This window comes from Micromys minutus (genome assembly GCF_963924665.1).
Source record: "Micromys minutus genome assembly, chromosome: X".
Lineage (NCBI taxonomy): Eukaryota > Metazoa > Chordata > Mammalia > Rodentia > Muridae > Micromys > Micromys minutus.
The window spans coordinates 103,002,485-103,029,002 of record NC_137970.1 but is presented as its reverse complement, the minus strand read 5'-3'; the positions used below and the strand labels follow the sequence as shown (position 1 = coordinate 103,029,002).

At 41.4% G+C, this 26,518-nt stretch overlaps 1 long non-coding RNA gene across 1 annotated transcript; it reads left to right on the top strand.

The window, feature by feature from the left end:
• The first annotated feature begins 19,740 nt into the window (after positions 1-19,740).
• On the top strand, positions 19,741-25,041 carry LOC308414443. Its single transcript, XR_013974878.1, has 4 exons — positions 19,741-19,855; positions 20,308-20,499; positions 23,668-23,757; positions 24,330-25,041. It is a non-coding gene; the product is annotated as an uncharacterized lncRNA (long non-coding RNA).
• Positions 25,042-26,518: the final 1,477 nt, after the last annotated feature.

Sequence of the window (26,518 nt, the reverse complement as noted above, 5' to 3'; positions counted from 1 at the left end):
TACAATTTTACCTGAGGCCCGAAGGATGGGGAAGGCCTCTTAATGGAAATTCATACCACATGCAGGGAGCACAGGCTATAAAGTGGTGACACATGTGAGCTGTCCCTGCTTCCTCTAAGCTGTGTAGGCAAAGAGTTGCCACAATTCAACACAGAGTAGGACAAATGGAGGCGAACGATAGGGTAGCATGTGAGGCCTTACCTGGAATGTAGTCACTGGGTAGCTCCATCTGGTTTCTTAGGGTCCGAACTGCACTCTTCATTTCTCAGAGGATCCAGCTAAGTACTGCAACAGATAATACAATGAGATTCGCCATGCTTGGTGAGAGATTCGCCAGACACCCCCTTACTGCTTGGAGGCCACAATTTGACTTATGCTAAAAGATTCCTTGTGAGGGAAATGTGCGTTGCAGACACAGTTTGGTTTCACAGAGAACACCTGACCAAGAGCCCAGCAGTGTAAGCTTGCTCTTCCAGACTGGGCCAAGTACAAGAGTACAAAGCTTCCATATTTCCATATTTCCTGTAGTTTTTTTTTTTTTTTTTTTTTTTTAATGAGTGGTGGAAAAGGCTCAATAAAAAAAAAAAAAACTGGCTTTAATAAGTATGCAGCATACTGCTCCTATGAGGAATCAGTTTCAATGTAGATAGCACCATTCTAGCTTCCTGAATTCTCCTTAGAGGAAGGTTGATCTGTGGAGACCTGGAGAACCTGGCCTTTCTTGAATTTCAGTATGGTCCTAAGAGAGCCTGTATGCTCATACACTGTTGGTGTTATAATTAAGGCAATGGTTATATTTACTGCTTGAATATTTTATGCTGTTTTACATAAGAATTTTTACTTCTTCCTGAGTACATAAAAATAAATAGTAGTACATGCTTTGAGATTGTTCATTTAATGCAATCCCTTAATTTCCATACTTTCTTTTTAAAAAAGAACTTTCTTATTTTCTGAATCCATGCACAAAAAATATTTGAAATGATCAGACCCGTTCAACAGTTAATGAAGACATAATCTTGAAGTCACTCAGTGAAAGTAATTGCTAGCATGCTTGTTCTCGGCTACTGTTCCAGCAGCTCACCTGCCTGCCTGCTTCCATGCTTCTTGCCATGTTGGACATCAATTTACTGCTGTAAACTGTTATCAGGCCTCCAATTAGGTGCTTCCTAGTGGCCCTTAACAAGAATAGAAGAGTAATAAGATACTGTTACTTATCTTACTGGAATTTATAGGCAGTATAATGTATTTGTCTCCCTTTGCTCACGAGCATTCAGAATTATTTACTTACATTCTCTTTATGTGATGATAGTCAACCACCCACTGCACACACAAGGCCCATTACGTCCATCAGGATATGGTGTATGGTGCCCAAGGAACAAGTGAATTTGGCTGAGAAGTACGGGGTTTGGTACCTAGATTTGCTCTAATGCAGACACTGTGGTTCCATACAGCATTTTCGTTCTAGAACTGGAACCTGAGAGCACAAGACAGTCAGCCCAACAGCAGGCGAACACGTTGGAGGTTGGATACTGACTTCATCAGAAGAGAAGGTGCATGAGGAGTGTAGGTGCCTCAGGTCTCACTTTTCTTTCTCTTTCCTTCTTGCTTTAGTCATTCCTGTTTTGGTCTTTTGTCCTTTGGAGGTCCAAGTCAGAAAGAGACCCAGTTGGTCTGACATTGATATAAAATGAAAGCAGAAGGGGACTTGTAGGAGTGAATCCCTTTGAATGAAGGAGGCTAGGCTGCCACCATTGGACTCACTTTTTTTTCTTTTTTAAATCAGAAAGGTGGGCGCAGAGAACTGGAGGCTGGGTACTGTTTCTTCTCTAGAGCAATACTGCCATCATGCGGAACACATTTCATACATACCCAAGCGCGGGTCTCTTTCTCCATGCTGAGCTTAAAATATTAAGGAAGGCTGTGCTCTGAGGGTTACTAATTATCCATGTTTGCACTTTTACCTTCTCTTCTTTGCCCTGTAGCAAATACTTCCTATGTACCCAAACACAGAGCACTACCTTAATGTTTCTTCTTGACATTTTGGAGAAGGTGGAATGTCCAGAGGATTCGTAAATGGACAATCCTGGCCTGTTTTTTTTATAGGCAGTTTGAAAGTATGGGCTATTGCAGAGTCTAAGTGTTAATCTTTCTGACTGAGAGACAAGTGCCTATTAGGTGTCCTGTATTCCAGGAACAGGAAGCAGAGGGGCCGGATCTCACACTGCCCAGATTGCAATATTAACCTATTAGTTGCTATCCTATGGCAGGAAGGCACTTTCCAGGTTCTGATAAGAAAGCGCTACACTCCGAGTTTATGTTGGATTTTTGAGGAAAAGTCAAGGAAGCCCAATTAGGCACCCACATCTATTGCTGTTTCTAATCTTCTGTCTGCGATCTTCCGCCTTCTTCCGCCATTGCTAAGAATCATGGGAAAGGTCATGGCGCTGCGAGTTCTGAAACCGCGTCCTCATGATGGCAGTAGAGCTCCACACAAGAGCTTGTGTATGGTTCTCCCCCGCCCTCCCTGTCTGAAAAAAACATCACCTAGAAAGAATGTGACCTTTTAAGATGGGTGCTGTGGGTCTTGCTCAGCTCTGGGTTCTCTGGGTGCTTTATTTTTGTCCTGTTTTTTGAGGTGAAACCAAACTAAAGCCCAAATTTAGAAGGGGTCATTGGATGCGTTTCCTAAAACACCAAAGGGTATTTTCCATTTCCTTAGTTTCTACTTTTTCTATTTGTTTAAATAAAACGAGGCACCTAGTTTTATTTTATGTGTTGGTACCCTTTTAATTTTTATGCAGTAAAGATTTAGAAGCAAATTAACAGTGAACACATGTAATTCAATGGCAATACATGAGGGGTCCAGTGTTTGAGTTACATGTCCTAGCCCCTAATTTTGATCCCACTACTGAGGGTGGGGAGCCAATTCGTTTCTAAGTTATGTGCCTTGGAATTTTTCACTTCCTAATATAGTGAGAACTATCCGTGGTATTCAATCTTACTCTATATGATTGGGTGGAAATTTAGTTGATGAAATTAATAGTGATAACCCATTCTGATAAAATAATTTTATTAATATATTTTATTTTTGTTTTCTTTATTTTTGTTCTTTTTGTTTTTTTGTTTTTTTTTCTTTCTTAAACAGAGTTTCTGTGTAGCCCTGACTGTTCTAGAACTCACTCTAGATGAGGCTGGCCTGGAACTAACTAACCTGCCTCTTCTCCTGCTTCAGGAGTGCCAGGATTCAAGGTATGAGCCACAGCTGGTCTTAGAAGTCATTTTTACAGAATATTTATTCCATGTCTGTATCTACTCTGTAAGCTGAGAAAGTTCATTCAATTATAAATTTATAACTTTCCAATAAACTGTAAGATAAACTTGGTCAGCCTGAAGCCCACATTGATTAATTTGTATTACAAGCTCCATATTGCATTCAAGTATTACCTTATTGAACTTTATGTATTTATTTATGTCCAGTTTGTGCACATGCACATAAATACATACAACAACAACAGCATGTGCACCACAAGAAAGTCAAAGGGGTTGAAACATGTTTCATTAGTTTGGTCTTACAGAAGTTGGGAAGTAGCAGAGACATACAACTGGACAGTGTAGGGAGAGTGAGAGTCTTGTGGAACACTTGTTCATGAATGGCCCTCCCCCACACCCTTCGGGCCCAGGGAGCCATGCAGATGACAAGCCCTTAAGATTGTAAGAGCCAGAACATATGGAGACAAACTGTCTTCTGGACGTGACAGGGCTGACACACACCATCAGAGCTCTCAGAGACTCATAGCATGTGCAGGGAAGGCCTACACAGGTTGAAGCTAGACATGATCCCAGCCCGGATAGTGGCAAGTGGACATGGGCCCCCATTCCTAACGGATTTAATTGACGCCCACGTGCAAAGGAAATTCTATGTTTCTCTAATAGTAAACCTTTCCTTTGGGTATTTTTATCTTGTAGCTTTTTTGTGTATTATAGTTTCTGATTTTTTTTTTTTACGAATTTTGTCTTTGTATGTGTTTCTGTGTACCTGTGTGTAATACTTGTGCTTTGTAAAGGTAGCTTTTAGTCTTCTGTATAATTTTTGTCTTGGAGACTCACTGCCTCCCTCTGCTAACCTAGGCCTAGTCCTGGAATCCTCTAGCCCCTGTACTGTCTCATCTAGGCCTAGAATATTTTCAGCCTCTGCTACTTGCTGCTGAATAAGCTCACCCTTACTAGGTCTTTGTGATTTCTGGCTGGCTGGTCAACCCTGCTTTTCTGGCTCAAACTCCTCTCCTAGCCGACTGATTCAATCTGGCTTTTCTCTAGGTTTCTTACTGAATTGCTGTGTTTGGTTGGCTTCATACTAACTTGGAAGTTTTACTAACTGTTTTACTAACCTTTGGGCTCTTTATTGTCTTGTTCCTTCTGTCTTCACCTCTGTCTGAACGGTTCTTACTCTGCAAGGCTTGTGTTTGGGCTAAGCCTTACCATGACAAGGTTTCACCAGGTCACAATGCAATTAAATATCCTGCAGTAGTGCTTTTGCTTCTTCTTTAAAAAAAAAAAATCTGATTTGTTCTTTTTCCACATCCCCTGCCCCTGTTTTTAAAGGATGAGATCTCTGTAGTCCTGGCTTGCCTAGAATGCAAAGATATGCCTGCTCTGTCTCCTGAATGCTAGGATTAAAGGAGTGAGTCACTGTAGGGCTCCTGTTAGTTTTTTAAGTGAGGCAAGAAAGGACCAGGAGGTGGATGTGGAGGGGTGTTAAAGGAGATGGGTGGGAAAGGGGAGCCATGATCAGACTATATTGTTTGAAAAACTATTTCAATTAGAAAGAAAAAACACTTCTTTTTTCATTCCACTCTAAGTGAAAAACTGAAGGCTGATGGAGGTCTTAGTGGAATTTCATGCCATATACAGAGAGCACAGGTTAGAGAGTGGTGTCTGATGGGAACTGTCTCTGCCTCTCCTTAGGTCTCTAAGTAAAGAACTGCCAACAATTCAACACAGTATGAAAATAGAGGTGAATTACAGTGTCAAATGTGATTATAGCTTTTCAGACAAGGTCTGCCAGAATGGGTAGAACAGAGGATTTAATGTGAGGGCAGTTAAACTCCTGAAAATATTAATAGTGAGGTGGTTGGTTGAGACTAAAGTTTGGTTTTATGGAGAATAGTAGACCAAGAGCAAGATAGTTTGATCTGTCTTCCAAGTGGACAATGTACATATAAGGCAGCAATATTCTTGTGGGTGTTTTTTGTTTTTCTACTGTCTGCTTTTTTCTTGTTTTTTTTTTTTTTTCAACAAGAAGGGTGAGAGGACATTACAACATGGTGCTTGTATCAGTGTGTAGTACAATACTGCCGCCGTGAGGAAACAGTTTCAGAACAGAAAGCACCATTCCAGCTTCCTGGCCTCTCCTTAGATCAGTGATTCTCAGCCTGTGGTTAGCATACCGAGTGTCCTGCACGTCCCATATTTACATCATGATTCATAACAATAGCAAAATTCTAAGTTGCAACAACACTAATGTTCTGGTGGGGACAGAGCACAGCCTGCAGAAGTGGAGTAAAGGGTTTTGGCATTAGGAAGGTTGAGAAGCAGTGACATGGGTAAGGTGGACAGGCATGGAGAAGGTAGTGCTAGAAACTGCCTTCCTTAACCCTCTAAGGCCCTAAAGGAGCCTGTATGCTTTAGGTGTTAAAGCTATCAAAGAAGTTAAGTTTACTGTTTGAAAGAGCTTATGCTGTCTTCTATAAGAGTCTTTTAATCGCTCTGGAGTACATAAAAATAAATAGTAGTAGCTCTGAGTTTGATTGCATAACTGCTTATTAGACATGGCCCTTTAATTTCCATAGATTCTCCTTTAAAAAGTACTTTCTTATACTTTGAATCCATGCAAACAGTATTTGCAACAATCAGTTTAACAGCTAATGAGAGGGTAATCTTGAGGCTGTACTGTGAAAGTATCCCTGGGCTTGTACTATGCATGAGGCCTTCTGTTTGCATCTAAACATTTTATCAACAGTGGAGCCTGCAGTAGAAGGTGGAGGCAGGGCGCTCAGAAGTTTAAAGTCATAATGGGCTACCTTGGGTCCTTTAGACCATCTCATGAAATGAAGGAAAACCTACTGATAGAGAAGCAGTAGAATACAGTTAAAAGTTGTTGAAGTTGTTTTTGTTGCTCTTTTTGTCAGTATGTGTATGTTGGTTATGAAGAGTGTGTATAGAAATCCATTTGTCTATGAGGATTACTGAGTAAACAGAAGAATCTTTGCAGAGCCTCAGAACTAAGATCTGTTATTAGAGATACCTTCCTCTAGGCACCAAATTTAAATTCCAGAATATTTTTCTCCCTTTTTATTTGGGACATCTATTTTTTCTTCGAGACAGTATTTTGATGCAGTGGCCAAGTATGTGTCAATAGAGTGCTGGACAAACAAAGGTCCTGATGTGTGAAAAACACCACCCAGAGGAAGCAGAGAGCACGTCTAATTTCTAAAAGATTAATTGTTTTGCTGAAAGTTTGGTTTCACATAGAAAATCAAAACAAAAATTAGACCCTTCAGAAGATCCTATCAAGTCAAAACAGTTGTGTTCCCTGGCATCTTTTTCTCTTTATGATGTTTCTCAGGTAGGAAGGGCACTAATATGGTCTTTCTGACCATGGCTAGGGCATTATTAACACCACAAGGATGTAGAATTGCCAAGAAAGTATGATTTCCCATGAAGGTTCCCAGTGATGAGGAGAATGTGGGCTGGAGAAGGCTACTATCTTGAGTTTGCTATGTTGACCCAGCTAGTCAGCAACCCTCAATCCTCCTGCCTGAACATCTGTAGAGTGGGAATCACACATAAATCCCAGCATGCACATGTCCAAAGATATAATTGTAAAGTAAGAATTTAGGACAAAAACAGGAAAAGGCCTGGCTTCAGAAGTGGCTCATCATCAGTTAAGAGCATTTCTTTTTCTCCCAAAGGAATTGAGTTTGGTTCTCAGCAACTAACTGAATGCGCTCACAATTTCCTGTTAACTGTAGTTCCAGGGGGAACCTTTTGGCCTTTGTGGCTACTTGCACACACATAACATACATATTAATATATGCCCATAGGCATATAAACATGCGCACACACACATGTAAATCTTCAAAGAAATCATGAGGCTATGAAACTGTGTTCTGATTTTAAAAGTTTATATTATGAATGAAGAGAACCTTTTTACTGTGTTATCTAATTTGTTGTTTTTGTTTGTTGTTTTATTCCTCCTAAGTTTCCAGGCTAACATATGCTCACTAGGAATATGGTAACCTCAAACTATAACAATTCCTTAGCCTTAGCCATATAATAGATATAGTAAAGACATGAAAATCATTGTGGAACATAATTAATTTCAATGCAAATCTAATGATTACTTCATTATCTATAACGAGCTGTGAGTCTAGGCATTGGGTGAGTTGTAGTCAATGAGGAAAATTTATCAGCGTGAATATGAAGTTTAATGAAAGTGCTTCTGGATTCTGTGTATGGCATGTATCTTGAGTATCAATGAGCAAAATAACCCTGATACTCAGTGGAAAAAGAATGATGAATAAGAGATCCTCAGTGACACCAGGGGAAACTGCTAGACTGTTGAAAGCACAGGAACACTATGAAAATGTTTGGGCTTCTGGAACAGTTTCTCCAGCAGACTCCACATCCTCCTTACAGGCCATGTCCTGCAGTCCGCACAGGGCCTACTGCATCCATCACAATTTGGAGCAGGAAGAGTAGGGAACAAGTGAATCTGGCCGACAACCTCACTTGCTGATGCTCACTTTGCTCTAGTCCAGGAACTGAGTTAGCTGTATTTTCATTTCCTACCTAGAACTGGATGCTGAGACTTGCCCCCAAGAGCCCAAGACAACCAGGTAGCATGAGAAAGCACTGGAGCTAGAAGGCTGCTGGCTGAAAAGGGAGCAAGGCAGGACTGTCACTGAGTAAGCTGTCACTAGTGGCTCTCAGGTCATCAGAGAATGCACAAGGAAGGGAGGTAGGTGCCTCAGACACATGTTCAGTCCTATCCTATCTTTCTGTCTGTCTGTCTTTTGGTGTTCTAGTTCTAATACAGGTACTTATCTACTAGATGTGCTATCAATATAAAATTAAAATGGAAGCTGAACTGTCCAGGTCAGTTTTCCCCACAATAAAGAAAAAAGGCAAAGAGAGCTCCCATTTATTCCAGTTTGTAAAAGGCAGGCACAGAGAGCTGCAGTCAGGACACATTTGATTCTCAGGGCAACACTGCCAGCATGTATGAGACGTTTCATACATACCTGCACATGCACTCCAAATCCTCAGTCCTGCTTGTTGTTGCAAGCCATTGAAGGACCCCAGGGGTTTTCTCCAGCCTTACACCCACTGCCTCAGGTAAATACTAGAACAAGTTCCTTTCTCTACCCACAGTTCTCAGAGGAGCAGGAACATCCTTGAAAAGTCTCAGAATTTACTGATAGATAGTCACCTAACCTTCTGGTCTCAGATAGAGTTCAAATGCCTGTCATTTCAATAACCAGTAGATTCAAAGGCCAAAACGCTTAGCCAATATTAAGCTGTAACCCTGCTGATGTAATCTATACCCCTAAAAAGTATAAAAACTGCTTCTAACAGGCTTTCCAGTCTCCTCTCCCTGATGTAGGCCAAACCAGTGTGCTGGACTAATAAACCTCTTCCTTTTCCATTGAAACCTGATTTGTCATTTATGGGAGTCTCCATTAGATAAGACTCAATTTGGGTCTTACACCATTTTGAATCAGAGAGGATCAGGGTGATTCTAAAATAGCAAAGCTAGCCCTTTTACTGGTTTTAACCCCATCTTGTCTGTAGGCAAAATGGAATCATTAAGAGCTGCAGACAGGGCTCCTTCGCTCCTGTGGGGCAACACTGCCATCGTGCGGAAGATGGTTCACACATGGCAGCACAGGGAGGCTCACCCACTTCCCAGATCCTGCTAGTCGCCATTTTGAAGCAGGGAGGACCACTGGGATTCCTAAATGGCCCGTTTTACTTTTCCTTCTGGCGCAGCCTGGACTCCCGGGACCTTTCAGAGCGTTAGTGCAGACCCTCTGCCTGGGAGACTGTGCCCAGGGCACAGCTGTCCTGAGGATCAGGAAGAGGAAGCAGAGGCCCGGGTCCCTCCCCGCTCAGCTGCTGTGTTCATCTCCTCCCTGCTGTCCTAGGGCAGCGGGCGCCTCCCTCTCCAGGTTCTGAGGAGAAAGCTCTGAGGTCCGAGATTCTCTTGGGGCCGAGGACGAGCCAAGGCAGCCCAGTGAGGCACCCTCAATTGTTCTTGCTGTCTGAGATCTTACACCATCTTCCACCATTTTCCGCCATTACTAAGAATCATGGGAAGGAAGCTCCTGGCGCTGTGGGTTCTGAAACAGTGTCCTCATAATGGCAGTAGAGCTCCACACAAGAGCTTGTGATTGGATTTTCCCTGCCCTCCCTGTCTGAAAAAAACGTCAATGATGTTTGTCAGGAATTCTGCTCACTTTTGAAAACTCTCCGCATTATTTTATTTTGTCTAGTATTCCCTGTGACAATGTGGGGCCGTTTTCATTCTTTATTATTTTATTCACTAAGTAGTGTTGCTCTTTTTCCTTTATTAAAATAGGACAATTCTGTTAAAAGATACCATTCAGAGACAACAGCAGTAAATAAGATGGCTGCCCAGCTTATTCTGAATCTTGGAATAGTTTCATCATATTTTGGTTTTCTTTCTCTGAAAATATGCCACCCAGAAATAAAGGCAATTCCGTAGTTGTTTTGGTCAGGTCTGAGTACTGAATGTATCCAGTTTTGCACATTCTGCTAAACTGAATCCTGGATTTAGCAGAGGACTTAGGATTCTTCCTTCTGCTGTGAGGGTATTTCCCATTTCATTACTTGTCCAAGAGCATAGCTTCATTTAAAAGGTTGGTGCTACCTACTTATAATTGCTGTGCAATACAATTATGCTGTGAGGTTTAGGAGAAGGTAGATAGGAAGTGAACACCTACTATAGCCAAGGGATAGAATGTCAGGTTTATATGCGCTAGGCCCCATGTTCCATCCTCAGTAATTTGGGTGGAGAACTAATTCATGTTTAGGTTTGCAAGTGTGATTTTTTTTTTTTCTTTTTCAATTTCAAATAGTTGAGAAATATCTAGAATGGTAAATATTACTTGTAATATCAATTGGCTGTAATTATAGGTAAGTATTAATGAGATTAATAAGAGCTAATTACTTTGCTGTGATATTTCATTAGCCATTTTTAGTGAATCTTTTCTATGTGTGTGAAGGTATTATGCAGGCTAAGAACATTCACTGAAATAATATGTTTTCAGTTATTTATAGTATGTATAATTAGGACATTGTTTTAAAATGGTTTTATTCAAAAATTTAGTATAGGGCTGTGATTTTTTTTTTTTTAGTATATATTTCATTATTACCTGGCATAGCTCATGCAGGACTTTATTTTAATGTTTTTTCACAGTATACAAAATAATAGGTTCACCAAGTAACTTTTTGCATATACTTTGTACTTGTTTTTCTCCCTCTGAGCCTTGTCTTTTCTGTCCCCTGCTTACATTCCTTTTACCCCTCTTCCAATATGTGTCCCTGTCTCATTCCTGTCACCTTATTCCATTGATCACTGTCCTGTCCTCTGCTTTCACAACTTTTCTGCTCCTCTCATGATCCCCTTTATAATTTCAGGATTCAGTCACAAACCAGTTTACACAGAGACAAATGTGTGTGCATGCTCACATTAATGCAAATTTAATTCTGCATATGAGGGAAAACAATTTGTAATTCTTTCTGAGCCTGACATTTTCATCACATTGTGATTTATTGTTCTATGCATTTTCCATGTGTTTCTATTCCCCCATTTCTCTTCATTGCTGAAAAAAGTTCCACTTTCCATGCGTGTTTTCATTCTCCATGTTAACTCTTGTTCATACTGCAGCAGTAAGCATGCACACATTTTTGTGCTAGAACCTAGAGTCCCTTGAAGACTCTATTTATGATTGTTGCTTACTTCTGGCATTAATTTTCACCTCATGGTACTATATTATACAAATATATGTAGTGTAAAAGCAGGAAATATTTGACAAATATCAAAAGGTATGAGGATAGGTTTTAGAAATCAGTCTTCAGTGCCTAGAGAGACCTCTCAATGGTTAAATGTACATTTTTCTCTTGCAGTGGATGCAGATTCTAGTCCCAGCACCCACATGATGACTCAGCCAGCTGTAACTCTAGTTCCCAGGGATAAAATTCCTCCTTCCAGCTTCCTGAAGGAATAGCACCTGATCAGTGAACCTCCATTGCTGGTGGAAGATGCTGACACACAAAATTCGTAACTAAGTTAGCATTCATTCATGCTGTCTTTGGAGCTCAGAGTGCATTCTTGGCATATAAGGGGATCTCTAGAATTTATGTCAGAATGTAAAATTGTCAATGTAAAGAGCCAAAACTCCAACCCTTAATACTATGCCTTATAATATCAAGGGAAAGTCATTAAGAATGCCAAAGCAGTATATGACAAACTTGAGATATAATAAATGAAGAGGAAATTGAACCATTGATTTACAGATCAATAGACAGTCTAAGAAGGACATATATTAATGGGGAAATTAAATTAAATTAAATGTCTATATAACCACTGCCCGCAATTTCTTCATAAGTGTCTGGAAATGGAGCATTCATCTTCATGTATATGCACATACATAGGGTCCTGTGTTAATGCTAATCATGCTATAATATTTATGTAGGATAATTAGTGCCATGCATTTGTGTATCTATTTAAAGATAAATACTAGATCTGGTGAGAGGATAAAGGTTCTTGTTTCTCAGCCTGTGCACATGAATTTCATACCCATAAATCTAACTGTAGAAGAGAACAGATTCCAGCAGGCTGTCCTCTCACACACACATGTAAACAAATAGAATCCAGACTGCATGCTCAGTCACATGCCCACAGGCACACAAATATATATCAGTTTTAGAATGGCCCCTAGATATATATGATATTTACAGATCAGTGTATTGACGGTTTAAACATATTCACTAGGGAATGTTGGTACCATATGCACTTGGTGGTACTCAAACTACAGTATACATGTGTGCTGCAGAATATTTTCAGATAACCTAAATATAAATATGTTTGTACACTTCAATGTTTCCAAATGTTATTAGTTGTCTGACAGGCTCTATGGAATGTTGAGATCGGAGCAAAACGTAGTTTTCTCAACGCACACACAAACACATCCACACACACAGGCACATTCCAACAAAGTCAAAGAAAATGAAAGCACCCCTAATTCCATTGTCTCTCTCTCTGTCTCCTACAAACCCCTGTGCTGTTCTTGAACCTTCCTCTTCCTATTCCTTCAAAATGAATGTGTTGGAGTTATAGATAATATTGCACTATTTAGAAACAATTTTATTGAATATTTGTTTGGAGGTCAAACATACTCAAATTGACTGAAATAGTGATTTCAATATTTTGTTACCCTAAATACCTTAGAGCATTAAATCTTAAGACCTACCTAGATCAGCATTTAGGGGGGAGGAAAAGTCAACCTGGGTAGCCACAAACTCAGTTCCTGTGTCAGGATGAGGTAAGTTTCCCAAGGAATATTTGATGGGAATCTCTCAGAGAGCCAAGTTTCCTGCTTCCTAGGTTTGATTTTCCCTAGATCTTGAGTTAACAGCCTTTTTTCTTTCTATCTAGAACTGGATGCTAAGATTTAAACACCACAGCACAAGCAAGCCCGGGGGTAGCCTGCTGCGGGTTGAAGGAGAGACTCAAGACTTGATCAATGAGTAGCCATCGATTTCTTAAAAATGAATGATGCTTGAGGAAGGTGGGTGCCTTAACTCTCCTTTTTCCCTGTTTCCTTCCTGCCTAGATCATAAATTTAATGGAAGTTTCCTTGGTACAGTAGAGGTTTGTCTTTTGGTTTTGGAGGTGGATTCCTAAAAAGGTACAGACAGATTCCATAGCTGTGCAACACTGTGAAATTAGAATGGAAGCTAAACACTCCAGTAGATGAATCCTCTTATTTTTAGAGAGAAGAGTAAGGAAAACTGTCATCCTTGTTAGACTCTGTCCATTATTGGACCTTTTTTTGAGACTGAAAAGGCGGGGGCAGAGAGCTGCAGACAGGGCACCTTCGCTCCCGTGGGGCAACACTGCCATCGTGCGGAAGATGGTTCACACATCCCAGCACAGGGAGGCTCACCCACTTCCCAGATCCTGCTAGTCTCCATTTTGAAGCAGGGAGGACCACGGGGATTCCTAAATGGCCCGTTTTACTTTTCCTTCTGGCGCAGCCTGGACTCCCGGGACCTTTCAGAGCGTTAGTGCAGACCCTCTGCCTGGGAGACTGTGCCCAGGGCACAGCTGTCCTGAGGATCAGGAAGAGGAAGCAGAGGCCCTGGTCCCTCCCCGCTCAGCTGCTGTGTTCATCTACTCCCTGCTGTCCTAGGGCAGCGGGCGCCTCCCTCTCCAGGTTCTGAGGAGAAAGCTCTGAGGTCCCTGATTCTGTTGGGGCTCAGGAGGAGCCAAGGCAGCCCAGTGAGGCACCCTCGGCTGTTCTTGCTGTCTGAGATCTTCTGCCATCTTCCACCATTTTCCGCCATTACTAAGAATCATGGGAAGGAAGCTCTTGGCGCTGTGGGTTCTGAAACCGTGTCCTCATGATGGCAGTAGAGCTCCACACAAGAGCTTGTGAGTGGTTCTCCCCCCGCCCTTCCCGTCTGAAAAAAAAAAAAAGTCAAAAATGGCTGTCCTGAGTTCTATCCATTTTTCTGTACTTCCTGTAGTATTTTTTTTTTTTTTTTTTTTTTTTTTTTTTTGAGTTTCTCATAAAGCCAACATGAGTCCCAATTCTAACGTAGTACTTTGGACTTTTTTCGTTCTGTTAAGTATAATTTTTCCCTTTAGTTTTATATGACAGTTCATTTTTGTCCATTGCAGATACTTTATGGTCTTCTTAAAATTAAGTTATGGATAATATCCTGTTTTTTTAATGATAAAGTCCTGCTGGGAGATATTGAAACAAAGGATTACACTTAGTCCATGTTGTAGTGGAGTACTTGACCCTGGCTGGCTTAGGTCTCTCCATGAGACTTTTCTGTCTTTGCCCTGGGAGTTTGAGAATTTCTAGGTTCCTCCTGTCATGTCCAGTTGACAGGAGTAGGTTTTGTGTTTAATGACATCAGCAAACAATCCCTTTGCTGTTATTAATGATAACCTAAAGATGAAGGCCAGGCGTCACAGGTTTCTCCTTTCTCTGCCTTCACCCACCAGGTTTACCCTTTGGAGGACAAGGAACTCCAAGGGAACTATAAAGGTCTGATTCAGAAGGACAGTGGGGAACTACTTCTGAAAAACAGTAAGAAAATGCTAGACTTACACATTCCTGGGCCTTTGTCTCTAGATGTTGATTATTGTGTGCTTTTTTGGCTGGAGGGAGGTGAGGATATTCAAGCATGGCCTTTGTGGCCCTTTGGGGGTGCCCTACTGCCATCTTGCAGGGAGAGCTTCAGCTCAGGGCCACTACAGCTTCATTCCCATGAGCCCCATTAATGGGGAAACAATGTCAGGTCTGATACTCTGGGTGAGCACTGCAGCCCAGTGCCTTTCCTCCACAGCAGTAGAAATTTGGACACCAGTAGTGTCTCGGACCTGAAAATGGAGAAGAGTAAAGGGCCAGCATAAGAGCTATAGGGACTTAGACAAGCTGGCACAGGAGCCACAGGAAAGAAAGTGCTGCTTCTTGGTGGAGACTTGTCTCCTGCTCCTTGTAGCCTGTGTGGGTAGGATTCTAAGCTCTTCTTCTTGCTAAGACACAGCAACTCCCAGTTTACTTCAAGCCACCCTGAAGGACATGATGCTTCACTGAAACCATGATTCTGCCCTGAAACACATGATGCTGTCCAAGCTCCTCTTCGAGGTCCCTGTCTTAGATACCAAGGGAAAGCAGAGACTGAAAGTATAATCAGTTGTAAAGACATAACCCAAGTATATCTTAGGGCCATGGGAAACAGAAATAGGCCTCTAATGTAGGGAAACTCTTGTGCCCCTGCTCCAGTGGGAACTAATGAGACCCTGAGAGAAAGTCAGTGACAGTTCAACTTTTGAATCAGATTTCAATGCATGTGTCCAAGTAGGGTTGTGTATGGCATTGGGTGTTGAGAGGTAACTGTCCTCCTTACAGTGCCACTAAAGTCAGCCTGGCAGGGCATTGAAGGCCTTTCCTCTGCTGCTCTTGCCTGGATCACACAAAGAGCATGACATCCAGGGAAGTCTCAGTGTAAAGTAGGTGACACCTAGGTCTCCTGAGGCTTAGGTTTGCTTTTGTTCAGGCCCTGAGGTGGCAGCATGTTCTTTTTCTCCCCAGAAGTGATCCCTGAGATCTGCTGCTCAAGACTGGAATCAATCAGATATCAAGAGGAGACATGGAGGCCTCCAAATGCTGCTGGGTGCATGTTGGCTGTGACCTTTGACTGGACAACTCTTTCCAAGAGGAATGAGGAAGGTGGGTGCCTCAAAGCTTGCTTTCCTTTTTCTTTTTGCCTGCTTTGTTCATATATTTCTTTTTAACCCTTCAATTATTTATTTTTTCGGAAGTCAGGTTCAGCCTAGGTAGATATGGCATACATATAAAATGCGCAATAAAAGCTAAATCGTAGCACACTTGTTCTGATTCACACAGTTTCAAGACAGTATGTCAACAGGGTAGTTTTTTTTGAGACTGGAAAGGCGGGGGCAGATAGCTGCAGACAGGGCTCCTTCGCTCCCATGGGGTAACACTGCCATCGTGCGGAAGATGGTTCACACATCCCAGCACAGGGAGGCTCACCCACTTCCCAGATCCTGCTAGTCGCCATTTTGAAGCAGGGAGGACCACGGGGATTCCTAAATGGCCCGTTTTACTTTTCCTTCTGGCGCAGCCTGGACACCCGGGACCTTTCAGAGCATTAGTGCAGACCCTCTGCCTGGGAGACTGTGCCCAGGGCACAGCTGTCCTGAGGATCAGGAAGAGGAAGCAGAGGCCCGGGTCCCTCCCCGCTCAGCTGCTGTGTTCATCTCCTCCCTGCTGTCCTAGGGCAGCGGGCGCCTCCCTCTCCAGGTTCTGAGGAGGAAGCTCTGAGGTCCGAGATTCTCTTGGGGCCGAGGACGAGCCAAGGCAGCCCAGTGAGGCACCCTCAATTGTTCTTGCTGTCTGAGATCTTACACCATCTTCCACCATTTTCCGCCATTACTAAGAATCATGGGAAGGAAGCTCCTGGCGGTGTGAGTTCTGAAACAGTGTCCTCATAATGGCAGTAGAACTTCACCCAAGAGCTTGTGAGTAGTTATCCCCGCCTTTCCTGTCTGAAAAAAAAAGTCAAGAAAGTTTGTACTGGGTTCTGCCCACTTTTGAAAACTCTCTGCATTATTTTGTCCAGTATTCCTTGTGACAATATGGGGCCCTTATCTTTCTTTATTTTTTTATTCACTAGTAGTGGTATTCTTTCTTTCCTTTATAGGAAAAAATAGGACAATTCTGTTAAAAGATACCATTCAGAGACAAAGGCAATAAAGAAGAAGGCTGCCCAGGGTTTTCTGGATTTTGGAATAGTTTCATCAGTATTTTGGTTTGTTTCTCTGAAAATATGCCACTCAGAAATAAAGGCAATTGCGGAGTTGTTTTGGTCAGGTCTGAGTACATGGAGATGTTTTTTTGAATGTATTCAGTTTTGCACATTCAGCTAAACTGAAGCCTGGATTTAGAAGAGGTCTTAGGTTTCTTCCTTCTGCTGTGAGGGTATTTCCCATTTCATTACTTGTCCAAGAGCATAGCTTCATTTAAAAGGTTGGTGCTACCTACTTGTAATTGCTGTGCAATACAATTATGCTGTGAGGTTTAGGAGAAGGTAGATAGGAAGTGAACACCTACTATAGCCAAGGCATAGAATGTCAGGGTTATATGCCCTAGGCCCCCGGTTCCATCCTCAGTAATTTGGGTGGAGAGCTAATTCATGTGTAATTTGCAAGTGTGATTTTTTTCTTTTTCAATTTCAATTGGTTGGGAAATATCTATGATGGTAAATCTTTTAATATTATTTGGATGTAATTTTTTGCAAGTATTAATGAGATTAATAAGAGAGCTAATTACTTTTCTGCAATATTTTTATTAGTAATCTTTAGTGAATGTTTTCCATGTGTGTGAATATATTATACAGGCTAAGAACATTCACTGAAATAATATGTTTTCAGTGAATTATAGTGAGTATAATTAGGACATTGTTTTAAAATGGTTTCATTCAAAGACTCTCCTGTAGCATAGGGCTGTGATTATATACATAAATGTATACAGTTATTATATGTAATTATAGTATATATTTCATTAGTTCTTGGCATAGTTCATGCAGGACTTTATTTTAATGTTTTTTCAGGTAGTATGCAAAATAATAGGTTCACCAAGGAACTTTTTGCATATACTTTGTACTTGTTTTTCTCCCTCTGAGCCTTGTCTTTTCTGTCCCCCGCTTACATTCCTTTTACCCCTCTTCCAATATGTGTCCCTGTCTCATTCCTGTCACCTTATTCCATTGATCACTGTCCAGTCCTCTGCCTTTACAACTTTTCTGCTCCTCTCATGATCCCCTTTCCAATTTCAGGATTCAGTCACAAAACCAGTTTACACAGAGACAAATGTGTGTGCATGCTCACATTAATGCAACTTTAATTCTGCATATGAGGGAAAACAATTTGTAATTCTTTCTGAGCCTGACATTTTCATCACATTGTGATTTATTGTTCTATGCATTTTCCATGTGTTTCTATTCCCCCATTTCTCTTCATTGCTGAAAAAAGTTCCACTTTCCATGCGTGTTTTCATTCTCCATGTTAACTCTTGTTCATACTGCAGCAGTAAGCATGCACACATTTTTGTGCTAGAACCTAGAGTCCCTTGAAGACTCTATTTATGATTGTTGCTTACTTCTGGCATTAATTTTCACCTCATGGTACTATATTATACAAATATATGTAGTGTAAAAGCAGGAAATATTTGACAAATATCAAAAGGTATGAGGATAGGTTTTAGAAATCAGTCTTCAGTGCCTAGAGAGACCTCTCAATGGTTAAATGTACATTTTTCTCTTGCAGTGGATGCAGATTCTAGTCCCAGCACCCACATGATGACTCAGCCAGCTGTAACTCTAGTTCCCAGGGATAAAATTCCTCCTTCCAGCTTCCTGAAGGAATAGCACCTGATCAGTGAACCTCCATTGCTGGTGGAAGATGCTGACACACAAAATTCGTAACTAAGTTAGCATTCATTCATGCTGTCTTTGGAGCTCAGAGTGCATTCTTGGCATATAAGGGGATCTCTAGAATTTATGTCAGAATGTAAAATTGTCAATGTAAAGAGCCAAAACTCCAACCCTTAATACTATGCCTTATAATATCAAGGGAAAGTCATTAAGAATGCCAAAGCAGTATATGACAAACTTGAGATATAATAAATGAAGAGGAAATTGAACCATTGATTTACAGATCAATAGACAGTCTAAGAAGGACATATATTAATGGGGAAATTAAATTAAATTAAATGTCTATATAACCACTGCCCGCAATTTCTTCATAAGTGTCTGGAAATGGAGCATTCATCTTCATGTATATGCACATACATAGGGTCCTGTGTTAATGCTAATCATGCTATAATATTTATGTAGGATAATTAGTGCCATGCATTTGTGTATCTATTTAAAGATAAATACTAGATCTGGTGAGAGGATAAAGGTTCTTGTTTCTCAGCCTGTGCACATGAATTTCATACCCATAAATCTAACTGTAGGGGAGAACAGATTCCAGCAGGCTGTCCTCTCACACACACATGTAAACAAATAGAATCCAGACTGCATGCTCAGTCACATGCCCACAGGCACACAAATATATATCAGTTTTAGAATGGCCCCTAGATATATATGATATTTACAGATCAGTGTATTGACGGTTTAAACATATTCACTAGGGAATGTTGGTACCATATGCACTTGGTGGTACTCAAACTACAGTATACATGTGTGCTGCAGAATATTTTCAGATAACCTAAATATAAATATGTTTGTACACTTCAATGTTTCCAAATGTTATTAGTTGTCTGACAGGCTCTATGGAATGTTGAGATCGGAGCAAAACGTAGTTTTCTCAACACACATAGACAGTCACACAAACACACACACACAGGCACATTCCAACAAAGTCAAAGAAAATGAAAGCACCCCTAATTCCATTGTCTCTCCCTCTGTCTCCTACAACCCCCTTTGCTGTTCTTGAACCTTCCTCTTTCTATTCCTTCAAAATGAATGTGGCGGAGTTATAGGTAATATTGCACTATTGAGAAACAATTTTATTGAATATTTGTTTGGAGGACAAACATACTCAGATTGGCCTAAATAGTGATTTCAATACATTTGTTACCCTAAATACCTTAGAGCATTAAATCTTACCCTAAATACCTTAGAGCCTTAAATCTTGAGACCTACCTAGATCAGCATTCATCATGGAGGGAAAGTCTACCTGGGTAGCCACAAACTCAGTTCCTGTTTCAGGATGGGGTATGGTGCCCAGGGAATATTTGAAGGTAATCTGTCAGAGAGTCAGGTCTTGTTTCCTAGGTTTGATCTCCAGGTCCTGAGTTGGCAGCAGTTTTTCTTTCTACCTAGAACTGGATGCTAAGATTTAAACTCCACAGCACAAGCAAGCCCTGGGGTAGCCTGCTGAGGGTTTAAGATTTGATCACTGAGCAGCCATCGATTTCTTCAAAATGGATGATGCTTGAGGAAGGTGGGTGCCTAAAATCTCCTTTTCCCCTCTTTTCCTTCCTTTCTAGATCATAAATTCCATGGCAGTTTCATTGGTACACTAGAGGTTTGTCTTGGTTTTGGAGATTTGATTACTATGAAGGTCCAGACATTTTTTTGAGATGTGCAATACTGTGAATTAAAATGGAAGCTAACTCTCCAGTAGATGAATCCTCTTTATTTTTAGAGAGAAGAGTAAGGAAAACTGTTATTGTTGTTATACTCTGTCCATTATTGGACCTTTTTTTGAGAATGAAAAGGCGGGGGTAGAGAGCTGCAGACATTTTGCCTTCCCTCCTGTGGGGCGGAAGAGGGTTCACACATCCCCGCGCAGGGAGGCTCACCCACTTCCCAGATCCTGCTAGTCGCCATTTTGAAGCAGGGAGGACCACGGGGATTCCTAAATGGCCCGTTTTACTTTTCCTTCTGGCGCAGCCTGGACTCCCGGGACCTTTGAGAGCGTTAGTGCAGACCCTCTGCCTGGGAGACTGTGCCCAGGGCACAGCTGTCCTGAGGATCAGGAAGAGGAAGCAGAGGCCCGGGTCCCTCCCCGCTCAGCTGCTGTGTTCATCTACTCGCTGCTGTCCGTGTTTCTCTTCTGTCTGAGGAATAGCCCAGGTAGCCCAGGTAGGCACCCTCAGCTGTTCCTGCTGTCTGAGATCTTCTGCCATTTTCAGGCATTGCTAAGAATTGGGAAGGAATGTCATGGCGCTGTGAGTTCTGAAACTGTTTCCTCATGATGGCAGTAGAGCTCACAGAAGAGCTTGTGCATGCTTGTCTCCTGCACTTCCTGCCTGAGAAAGATATGTACCAAGGCTGATGTGGGCCCTGACCTTTGCTTATCTTAGAATAGTTTCAGCAGTACCTTTTTGCTTTTTATTTATTTTTTTGTCTTGTTTTCCTTCTTAATACAACCTGAGGCCTACTTCTACCCTCAGGTCATGGGACATTATTCTTCCTGGTATGAAGGACACTGCCAATTTCCTTTTCTATAACTGTTCATATCACCCCTTTCAGTTATTTAATTGTGTCCTTACAAGTTGACTAACATACTGTGTAGTCTTGGGTTTGTTCCCTGGGTCTGAAATGGGTACTGTTTCTCAAACATAATTCTTTCGCAGGCAATTTCTCAGTCCTAATAGGTAATGTAAGAAAAATAAAAGCCATCACAATAAACCATAGTTATACTGTAATCAGGATGGAATTGGTGATATTAATGGGTCTTTCTCCCCCTCTTAGTGTCCTCCTTCCTCCTCTCTGTCACTAACCCTAGTCTCCCTCTTTTTCTCTCTGTTTACACCCAAAGGCTCAAATACAGTTCTACACTGACTAGCCTATGTTTAATTTGAAAGTATTAGCTCTCCTGAACAATCTACCTTTTATTTCATTCCAAATGAAATGCACATATACAACAAGCTTCTAATGGTGCTTTCTTGGGGTAATGATATTTACAATAAAGTTATTGTTTGCGAATATTGAAAAGATAATTTAAAAACTGAGTTTGGTGCTTTTCTTGACCCACCCCTGTAATCCCAGCGCTCACCAGGCTGGGGGATGACCATAGCACTGAGGCCTAGGACAATCTGGCCAACCTACACAGTAGCATTCAGTTTTGATGGTCTGAATTTTACTCATTCCTGGTGTCTCTGTACATTGTAAATGAGCTGTGAATTTGCTGTGTCCCTTCTTCCCAACAACCCTTAATTATCTTGCCTGAACATTTGTACTGTGGCAGTCACAGGTAAGTTCCTGCAGCCCTCTTTCAATATAAAATTTGATGGTAAGAATTTAGGACAAGAACATGAGAAGAAGAGGTCCAGAGATGACTCATTAGGAACATTTCCTGGTTTCCCAACAGCATCTGAGTTTGGTGTGGGCACCCAAGTCAATAGGCTCATAGCTTCCTGATACCTTTAGCTCCAGTCGATCTGATACACCCCTTTGTCCTCTATGGTTAACATTACACACATGGCATATGTTCACATGCATACATGGATACACATAAAAAGACTTTCTAATTACCAGGACAAAAAAAAAAAGGAAAGAAAGAAAAGAAAAAGAAAAACCCACTCTGTGTCCCACTTTAAAAGTATGCGTTAGTCTGTGGCCATACTATCCTGGATGAGCTCAATCTTGTCTGATCTCGGAAGCCAAGCAGGGTCGGGCCTGGTTAGTACTGGGATGGGGGACCACCTGGGAATACCAGGTGCTGGAGGCTTTAAAAAAGAAAAAAAAGTATGTATTATGTCAGAATATACAGTATGAATTTATTTAGATGCTTTCCTTTTCCTTAGTCAAGTGGTCCTAATGTAGTTCAGGCTTATCTTGAGTTCTTGGCTATTCTATGCTCCTTGCTTTTGCCTCTTGTTTGAATGAGTAACAGTGTAAACTATCACATTTGGCCTAGATGATAAAAAAAACTCTTGAGAAATTTAAAATTTTATTAAGATTTGGCCAATCTTAATGATATTTTAGTGTAGACTTTTCATTCTTTTTTTTTTCTTTTTCTTTTTTCCAAATAGTCTTTTTTGCTGTCCAGACTGTTGAATTTGAGGTGATCCCAGGTCAGAAGTGCTTAGAGGTTTTGCACCTCCAAAGGTGGCTTTACAATACAGATCTTGGACCTGCATTGTCTTTCTTTGTTCTATTAGTATAAACAGTTCATTAAATTACTACCTTATTGGAACATGTAGGTTGGGGTAAACTAGATACACATTTTTAAGTGAAGGTCGCTCATGTTTGGCTTCAGCATACAGTATCTCTAATCCCTTTGGAGGGAAGGGCTTTATTTTTGTATGAACAGTGAGGAAGAAGACTCAGAAACTTTGTCACACTATAGACATCTGCCATAGGCAATGGTAAAATTTAACATGCTGTAAAACATCACTTTAGAAACATGGACATTTGTTTTGCTTGAAATTTGAGAAAGGATTTTGTATGGATGGCTTTATGAGAGAATGGCTCTCCAGCCTGGAGCTAATGGTATTTAGAAAATAGAAATTTCATAGGTGAGTAGGCCTGAACTAACTTGCATTAAGTAACATACCCAAATCTGCTAAATAGTTGCTAGAAAACAGGCTTCAAGCCACTTTGCTTTCTGACTTTAAGTTACTCCATTGAAGAGACAATGATAATGCAGCAGCAGCCTCCTGGACAATTCCTATTGTAGACTCCAGAGAGGACAAGAGTGCTGATGGAATTATAGGCATGTGTTTGCCTTGAAATGGAATACAGAAATAAAATGGCTGCCTCATGAGCTGCCTCCGAGTCTAAATGGAAAAGGCTTACTTCCTGGTAATTTTAGATGGGTGGAAGAGGAGAGTACCATATGGCTCCTCTTGAGCATTACTTACTGCCCCTATGAGAACATAGTTTTAACAGACTTGGTACCTTCAGTTTCCTTCCCATGATGGCCTTGGCCTTTAGGGTTCTGGAAGAGATTGGGCATTATTTTCTTTCTACATCCTGAAGAGAGAACTGATCCCTAACTGTACATTGTTGTAGATCCTAGAGGGTGACATGGATGAGCAGCAGGGAGGCTATTTTAATGCCCAGGTGTTTGCTGTAGGTGCGTGTGTACCTCTGCAGTGTGTTTGCCAAGTTTCCAGGAGCAATTGGCAGGTATCAGTTATCTCCTTCAAAGAGGGTGCTGGACATGGAACAGAGGTCCTCAGGCACACATGCAACCCCAGTACCACAAAAGGGTGGTTATCCTCAGACAACCAGAGGACACTGTATGAAAATTCATATATAAAGAAATGAGTAACAAGCACTTGGATTTGTGATTTGCTACAGGTGCTCTCAGGACTCACGCACTTTCTTTCTACTTTCTCCTTCACCTACTGGACAAGTATCACCGAGGAAATCAAGCCTGAATGCACACAGGTCAGAGGGAATTTATCTAGACAAAAGAGCCCTTCTCTTGAAGAAGGGTGGAATTTCGAATACAAAAGTAAAATGGCTGTCTTGTAAAACTAATTCCCAATTTTCACAGAAGGCTGGCATTTTACTTGCCCCCTTTTTCAAACCAAACCGGTAGGAGAATAGGATGTAAGATGGCACTGCTGAACCTAGCTAGAGCTCTACTTCCCCCAAAGGAATTCATTTCAGAGACCAGCAACATTGCTTTCCCATACCCCCCCCCCCCCCAGGAGGAGGGCTGGCTTTCAAGTCTTCCAGTGTTCCAAAAAGGCCAGGAAGCTGGTGTAACTCCTCATAGAACCTGAAGGTTGAGGGGCCTGAAGTGGGCCACAAGTGCTCTGGGATACAGAAACTGCTATTCCCAGCTTGGATTTGAAATTGGGAAATAACTCAAAGACCTTTATAATAATGCAAATCCTCTGCAGTTAAAATAACCTAGGTCAGAGCATGGAGAATGGTTCTAAGGGAATCTGGATGGGAACCACTATTTGCTCTTCTCTAATCTTGATATTTATATATTTTCTCTTCTTCCCTAGGTCTGGATCCCCCAGGTTTGCCACTAGGACCACCAGAAAATTTGATAAATATAGAAGCACTTGATAGAAGGCTCCTGAATAAAGATGGGCAGAAATCAGAGGCCTTGTTCATCTGGATTCTGACTTCTTCAAAAAGATGTCTAACCTACTTCTTTTAATTCAAACATGTTTTTGCTGCTGGGATAAGATCCTAGCCCTTCCTAATATATCTGCTATTGATAGTAAAGAGAAACCAAAAAGTTATTTTATTATATAGGCTCACTCTTCGTCGGAATGAAGAGAAAGGCTGAAGACTGCATCTTTTGCCAATTTTTTTTTCTTTTTTTTTGGTTTTGTTTTGTTTTCCCCAGACTGAAATGGTGGTAACAGAGCAAGCTCCTTGATGGGACAATACTGTCATCTTGTGGGACAAATTTTACAGACCTCCAGTATACAGATAATTTCTGCCACGCAAGGTCCTAGAAGTCCCTAGACTCAGCCTGTGGGAGGTCAAATGGTTGCAGACTTCGATAAATATTACATTTTATTCCTTTGTGGGTACCCTGGAGTCATTTACTAGTGTAGTCTTGATACATAGTGAATAAGGACCTGAACCAAGTGCACAGTTGTCCGGACAACTAGAATATGTGGAGGGGCGGAGCTTCATGGTTTGCTTTTTAAAATTTACTTACTTTGCACTTCTTGTTTTTTATCATCTCTAATTATGTGTATATATCTGTACAAGGGTAAGTACCTACCACTCCTCTTAGTTGCTAGGAATCGTCTCAGGTCCCATGAGCAGTATATAAAGCTGCCTCATTCCTCCAACCCCCAAGCATGGTCTCAATAAAAATTATTTCCTCTGTAGTCTCTTAGCAAGCTCATTCATAACCATTGACTTTCCATCGGAAATGACTGATTTACTACGACTGAAGAAGCTATGAAGAACACCAGCCTCCAAAAGCACAGTAATTCCACAAGAAAGCTTGCAAATTACGTCAGGGGGACTAAGCAGTAGACAAAGGCCCCCAAGAACACACATTTATCTCTAGGAACAGCTCTATGGGTTTTCCACACTTGATCCCAGTTTGTGGTCCTAATGCTTTTCTGTAGCAGTATCTTTGATAGAGACTAACCTACCTAGGTGCCTCCTTCAGGGTCTAGACAAGTGGTTCTAAACCTTCCAAATGCCACAACCCTTTAATCCCGTTCATGTGGTGACCCCCAGACATAAAATTATTTTCCTTGCACATTTATAAGATTAACAAATTGTTAATATTTTTGGAGGTAGAGGTTTGCCAAAGGGGTTTGGAAGCACAGGATGGAGAACTGCTTGTCTAGACTGAAGTATCATTAGTGTCTAGGGTTTCCTAAATTCTTTGAATGTGATGTGTTGGTCCCGCTTGGTCCTAATCCTCTTCCAGCACCTTAAAGGCCAGATGAGCTCCATGGAAAAGAACTGGGTGTTTCAAACATCTTTCCTGTGTCTTCAGTATAGATTTAGATCATCCTAGAACCAGCATCTTGAGCACTCTTGTCAATCCTTCCTAGATAGAGAGAAAGGGAAGCCAGGATATATGGTTCCCTTTGGCCTTGTGATTGACTTTAGTCAGTGTAACCAGTCAAGTAGTTTGCTAGAGTATCATTTTGTCTCCACCACTGATTTGGTGAATAAAGGCCGAAAAGAGAGAAAGTGCTTCATGCCTGAAGACCACCTTTGTTTTCTGATTTGAGAGACAAGGTCTAGCTGTATGTCCCAGAGTAGCATTGCCTCAGCCTCAGGGTTAGGGTGGTTTTGGCAGTCTAGCATCTCTAGCAAAAACGTCATGTCATGAATGCAAATGTTCTTTTGCTTCCTGTTTGATACCAGTATTCTCCCTTCCCCTTCTGTCAAGCTGCATACCTATGAGGAACGTTCTGACATATCAAACTCGAAGAACTGATAGTTTCCAGACACTTGGGCATGCCTGAGACTTTCCCAAACACACTTCTTGCTGGTTGATTTCTGGAACTGACTTATGCTTGTTTCCGTGTCACTGCAAAAATTTAGCCCTCTGACTTAGGGTGGAGATGTTAGGTAAAAACCGGCCAACACGCTCTAAGGGGCTAGAGCAGGAAAGAACTGCCCACAGGCGCCCAAATCTCTCCTTACATGCTTTTGTCATGGTCTCAGTGAGCGAAACCAAGGCTCCTCTTCAGGCTCTGCGCCC